Here is a 6878-nt window from a genome sequence, read left to right on the forward strand (position 1 = left end):
TTTTTGGATTACGGAGCGAATTTCGGATGTGAAACTTCAGATATGACGGTATCCGAAAGTCCGATTTTTATACATTGTATTTAACCTTACCATTAGACATTAGCCAAGATGCCCAATATTAAAAGTTCAGAACCATTCCCATTAGATATTAGTCCATATATCCAGTATTAGTTACTAAGTTGTTATAATACTTACTATTTAAACATGATCGGAGTATATTTGGCTTGTTAGGGCATTATTATTAATGCTTCTGATGAATTACCTTGATAGTAATTTTATTGCTTGCATAAATACTTATTTGGATAATTGTGATGGTAATAGGGAACTATTATCGCAATTTGACATGAATGCCTTTTGCATGTTCAATTTTGTAAGAAGAAGAAGAAGGAGCTTAACTTATAGGCTTAATACTAAGAAGTTAAAATATTCAAACCGATTAATTGGAACTTAATTGAGTTGAGATTGTAATTTTTTCAATTCGAAAACCAAAAATCCAATGAAATTTTCATATTCAATCTAAACTTCCCGAACGCCCGACCCTAATTATCACTACTCAAATAAGAAATTTCAACCACTATCAAATATCATTAATGCTGAAAATATATAAATAACAATCATGCTTTTGTGTCACAAATATATAGGCGCATCAAGATTCATACAAGTTATGATATACATGTCAATGCAAGTCATATCGAAAATAAATACGAATCAACGTGTTGTTAAAATCTACCTAAGGAACACTGATTTTGATAAACAATTATTCGTTGTATTAACTTTTATAATGGACCTAAAAAGTGCTAATTTTCTTAGTACGTGTGGGCAAATCGAGAAATAAAAATATCTTTGATCTATTCCACTCTAATCAAATATAAAAAAATAATAACCTTTCTGTGAGGTAAAGTTAGTACATTTTTACACTTAACTAGAATTCAATGTCACGATCTATTCCAATTACATATTGATAGAAAAATATTTTTGATATCTCAAAAAGAAATATTTCAAAACTATGTCTAGATTCATTTTCTTACTATTATATTAATAAGACATTATTACAGTGTGCAGACTCCTGGAGGAGCCCATTACGGCCCAAGCGCAATATCAAGCCATCTCGTGGCATCATAAATAGGCTCTCGGCCTCATATCAATATCAAGCCACCTCGTGGCATACAATCTCGGGCCCTCGGCCTCATAATCAAAATCAGTGTATCACCGCTGCAGCGTGCAGCTGGCCCAAAAGATATTCTCACAACACAGGCCATCGACCTTACTCAGTCAAAATCACAGGGCAACAGTAAAATAGTGTTTCTCAGCCAAAAACATCATTTAAATATCATTTGAGTATTAAAACTGAGTGAACATGGCTGAGTTTTTGAAAACAGTGGAAAATAACATAAGTGAGTTCAAGTATAAAGTCAAAACAGTGTGAAAATATCAACAAAAATCCCCGAAGGGTTCAAATAGTTGGCACAAAGCCCAAATATGGCATTCAGCCCAAATAATCATGATAGCAAATAGATTACAGTCAAATACGCGGTAAAATCATCAATCGGGAAGGACCAAGTCACAATCCCCAATAGAGCACGACCCCACGCTCATCATCGAGCGTGTGCCTCACCTCAATATAGCTCTACGATGTGCAATCCGGGTTTTCAAACCCTCAGAACATCATTTACAATAATTACTCACCTCGAACCGGCTAATTCTCTAGCTCGCGACGCCTTTGCCCCTCGAATCGGCCTCCACGCGCGTCGAATCTATCCAAAATCAGAACGAGGACGTCAAAATATGCTAAGTGAACAAAGCCCAAGCAAAAATAATCAACAATTAGCACAAATCCCGAAATTACCAAACCCGACCCCCGAGCCCACGTCTCGAAATTTAGAAATTCTTACACCAATAGATTTCTTATCTTCCCACGAGTTCATACATACCAAAAACTCAGAAATCCGACCTCAAATGGTCCACCAAATCATCAATCATAGGTCTCCAATCCTAAACCCTAGTTTTCCCCAAATTTCACCCTTAATTTCCATAAATTCTAGCTCTAATCCATGAAATAATAGCATAGGAATGTGTTTTAGGTCCAAAATCCTTACCTCAATGAAGTTCCCTTGAGATCCCTCTTTCAAATCGTCCAAAAAGCTCCAAAGCCAAGATAAAAATGGTGAAATAGCTCAAAATTTGCGAAGGACACAATTTATATTTTCTGCCCAGGCCTTTCCGCATCTGCGGCTCCTCAACCGCATCAGCGGTACCGCATTTGCGGTTCAACGTCCGCTTCTGTGATCACTTAAGTTCCCAAAAATTGCATCTGCGATAAGCCATCCCCAAACCGCAGGTGCTAAAACACCAGAAGCAGCAATCTCAACAACTGCAATAACACCTCAACCTCTCCGTTAACCACCCGAAATCACCCCGAGGCCCCCCGGGACCTCAACCAAAACCACAAACATAACCTAATACCTTATTCAAACTTGTTCCAATCATCAAAACACTTCAAACAACATCAAATCAACCAAAACACCTCGGATTCAAGCCTAAGTTTCTAAAAACTTCCGAATTCCGCTTTTGATCAAAACCCAACCAAACCACGTCCGAATAACCTGAAATTTTTCACACACATCCCACATGACACAACGAAGCTACTCCCACTCTCGGAATTCCATTCCAACCCTTATATCAAAATCTCGCCTACCAACCGGAAATCGCCAAAATCTCAATTTTGCCAATTCAAGCCTAAACCTTCCACGGACTTCCAACATGCATTCCGATCACGCTCCTAAGTCCTAAATCACCTAACGGAGCTAACCAAATCATAAAAATTCCGATCCGAGATCATATACAAGCAAGTCAAATATTGGTCAAACCTTTCAAATTTCAAGCTTCAAACTGGGAACTGTTCTACCAAATTCATTCCGATTACCCTGAAAACCAAAACCAACGATTTACATAAGTCATAATGCACCACACGGGGCAAGTCATGCCCGAGAACCAGCGAGCAAAGTTGAAAATCTCAAAGCGACCGGTCGGGTCGTTACATCCTCCCCCACTTAAACATACGTTCGTCCTCGAACGTGCCCAGAGTTGTTCCAAAAGCCAACCACTCGCTGAATAGCCTTACGATGCATATACCCGGGGGTGATCCCACGTCACCCTATCTCATATAGGTCCGATAACACACAGAAACTGAAATTTCACAATCCAATCTAGCCCATAAACCATAGAACCACATTTTCACTTCTGAAATCTTCAATGCGATCAGAATCTCACATTTATACTGGGAATAAGCCCGAACAATCTGTAATAACCCATACCTGCAACATCAGGTGCAATTACATGATATACCACATAACCAAACGCTTGCAGCGATAACTTCTAATCATAACAGCCACATACAACAACCGAATACCGATAGAAACCTCTTATCCACTAAAGTCTCATTCCAACACTTCCATATACTGCCAATGATAAATAAAACACACAGTAAGCCACAACCATTTCTTAGATCAACCATTCATGTTACCACTCCCCCTTCGGCGAAGACCATAGCAAATTTCCGAGCCGAACCTCGATATTATCCTTCCAACATGCTGAAATCGAATCCGTTGTATTCATTAAAGATCCCAACGATCTTATCAAATCCAACCCAACTACTCTGGTGACATGACACCTCAATACAGACTACAGTCGCAACTTGCGCAATACGCGCACCAATAAGAAACAGTCCGAACATACTCAAATCATGAAAATGACTCAATTGAAAGAGCTGTACCTCAAGCTCCCCATGATCGAAATAGAAAACCACGTACAATTGAAGTCTGGAACCAAAGCAAATCATCATACCCACGGTGAAGCAAATAACATACACCACACAAACCCGAAAGGACATAACCGATACGCCATCCGCCGAGCAATATCCAATACTCTTCCCGCTCGACTTCCACTATGAAACCTCAATAGAACCGCACCATATGTGCCTGTAATCAACAAACCATAACACCTCGCAACACATAAAGGTAACTCACAGATCTCCCAGATTACTAATAAGCTCAATAACAATCAAACCAATACATCCCTCAACATTACAACTAGGATCCAACCAAGCCGGCTCAAGTTAGAACACACATCCACATTGGCCTGCCAACGAACTCCTTATCAAGGAAATCCTGAAGCTGCTCCTTCAACTCCTTTAACTCTGCCGGTGCCATACGATATGGTGCCCGGCCACAAGAACGCATCCGAAAAGTCCCTCACCACCGGAACTGAATCAATGGTAGGAGTCTCCACACTGACATCCATCACGAAAGCCCAAATAAGAAAAATATTTTTTTCCAGCCATCCGCTGGGTCATCGAAATATAAACCACCCTACTAAGAACATAATCCGTCGAACCTCGCCACTCAATCCGTGGCATTCCCGGCATAGCCAACATCGCCGCCATAGCGCAATAGCTCAGAATGACACAACACTGCGACAACCAGTCTATGCCCAATATCACATCCAAAATCTAACATACCAAGCAGCAAAAGATCCACTTGGGTCTCCAAACCCCGATAGTCACTAAACAGTGCCGTTACACACGACCCACAACCACAACATAGCCCGAATATGAGAACTCCCAGTCTCCAACTCCATACAGCACACGAACCACCCTATCCAGTCCCAATTCCACCGTCCGAATCCATACCACATCTTTAACACCCAATCATTCCACGAGAGACACTCTAACATTCTTCTGTACCACCAAGCAACCCGAATATCAGCAGTCGATCTACAAGAAAGTGCCGCAATACCACCGAAGTACCATCAACTTAATCACATTGCCTTTTTTTGAAGCATATACCCTCGTCAAATTACCTCCAACTAGCAATACCATTTCCTTAATCATCTGAAGACCATTTCCCTAATCATCTGAAGCTCATTTCTCTAATTATCTGAAACTGCCCGTGCTGCCTAAGGATTTTATGACCTCCTGTTCAGAATTGAACCGTAACCTTACATACGCAAATCTCAATCCTCTACAACATACCGCATATACCATACCACCCTAGAATAACATGAGAACTTCATCTCCCTTCCGAGCCACAAACATCTACGTACTTAACTAGTCAAGAACTTCCCATTGATCCCACCTAGAATAAAATCATTACACATCCCATGCTATCCACGCCAGCAGAAAATATACCTCTCTAACTGTGGTGGAAACCGTCAAGAACTCTCCTGATTCCTCTTGCAAAAAACTAAACCGTCGGGTCTGAATCCTTCTATCTCAACCAAACTACGCAGGCCACTATCACCCAAGAGCATTGCCGTGAAACACTTGTAGAAACTCATTACCTCGTAAGCACCCAAAGAACTAGTCATATCCTTACCATACCGATTCGTCCTACTACCAAGCTACCCCATCTATCCGAGTTTTCCTTCTGAGTTACCTTCGACTTGATACTCCCTCTTGCTGTAGCACCACAATTCCTCAACCCAGACTCGCCACACGAGATCCAAGCATAATACCACACAGCCTAAGACTCACAACCCGCTGAATTCTCTTTCAAATGCTCCCAAAAGCACCGCATTCAGAATACCTGCCCTGAAAAGACTTCCAGCGAATCTGAAGACATTACTTTCCTAATACTGATGTATAGAATCCCATAACCGATATAGAAATGACTAAATTCTTGATACCCTCCAGCGCAAACCTCAGTTTCTAGCCAAATTATTCACCTGAAAATCTCCAATTATTACATGTAAAACCCCGAACGCATTAGAACCATTCTCTATAGTCATCCTCTCTACCCAAACTGCAATTAGCCCGATCAAAAGAACCGAACAACCTGCGCCTCATTAGCACTTCTAACACTGCAGCATATAACCTTTACTTGATGCAACCAAACCACTTTCCTTTCCTATGCACCAAGCATTCTTTATCAATAACAACTCAAGACATTCCGTGGTTCTCAAACACCTATGAAGCATGATATAACCTTAGTCGAAAATTTTCCTTTACTCGAGCCATCCTCGGGCTCAATCTCCGCAAACCATAACTGATTCACCAGCACGCCTCGAACTGGGACCAACATAGCACATAACCGTGCAATCAGCTAATCAATGGCAAACTCCCCCACTTAGCTCGAGTCCTCCAGACTGGCCTAACATCAGCACATAGAGTTCACGTCTCGCCCCTCAATCAGGGAATCACAAGACATCGATGCACATCTGATACCGAGCGCTCGTTCGCGCATACGAATGCATGGAAGGAGTTCAAAGAGTTATGTTTCCAGCTGAATCAAGGACGCACGATAAGAATTTCTAGAATATGGAGTTTTCCTAAAGGTTCTGCAGCCTCTCGAGGATAAATACAGATGTCTCCGTACCGATCCGCGAGACCTACTAAAGCTGCTCATAACTCGTGTGACCTATCTAACATAGGCTCTGATACCAACTTGTCACGACCCTAAACCCAAGCCCGGTCGTGATGGCGCCTCTCGTGAAGACAAGGCTAGCCGACACATTTCCAATTCGAAGTTAAGATGTTAAACAGCAATAAAATAGGATAAAACATGATTTAATAGTACTAAGTAGCATATAATATCATAACAATGCGGAAGTACAATCCAAACACAGCCCAAACCGGGGTGTCACTAGTCATGAGCATCTACTAAGGTCTAAATACGACTAGCAAGGTCTGAAATGTACTAAGTATAGACTAATAGAATAAAGAGGGAGAAAAGCAGTGCTGCGAACGCCGGCAGCTACCTTGCTAAACTCCGATGACTCTGCCTCCGATCAACCAATACCCGCTACCGGATTTAGAAAATACCTGAATCTGCACACAAGGTGTAGGGAGTAAAGTGAGTACTTCCAACTCAGTGAGTAATAAT

The sequence above is a fragment of the Nicotiana attenuata genome, chromosome 7 (assembly GCF_001879085.1).
Source record: "Nicotiana attenuata strain UT chromosome 7, NIATTr2, whole genome shotgun sequence".
Lineage (NCBI taxonomy): Eukaryota > Viridiplantae > Streptophyta > Magnoliopsida > Solanales > Solanaceae > Nicotiana > Nicotiana attenuata.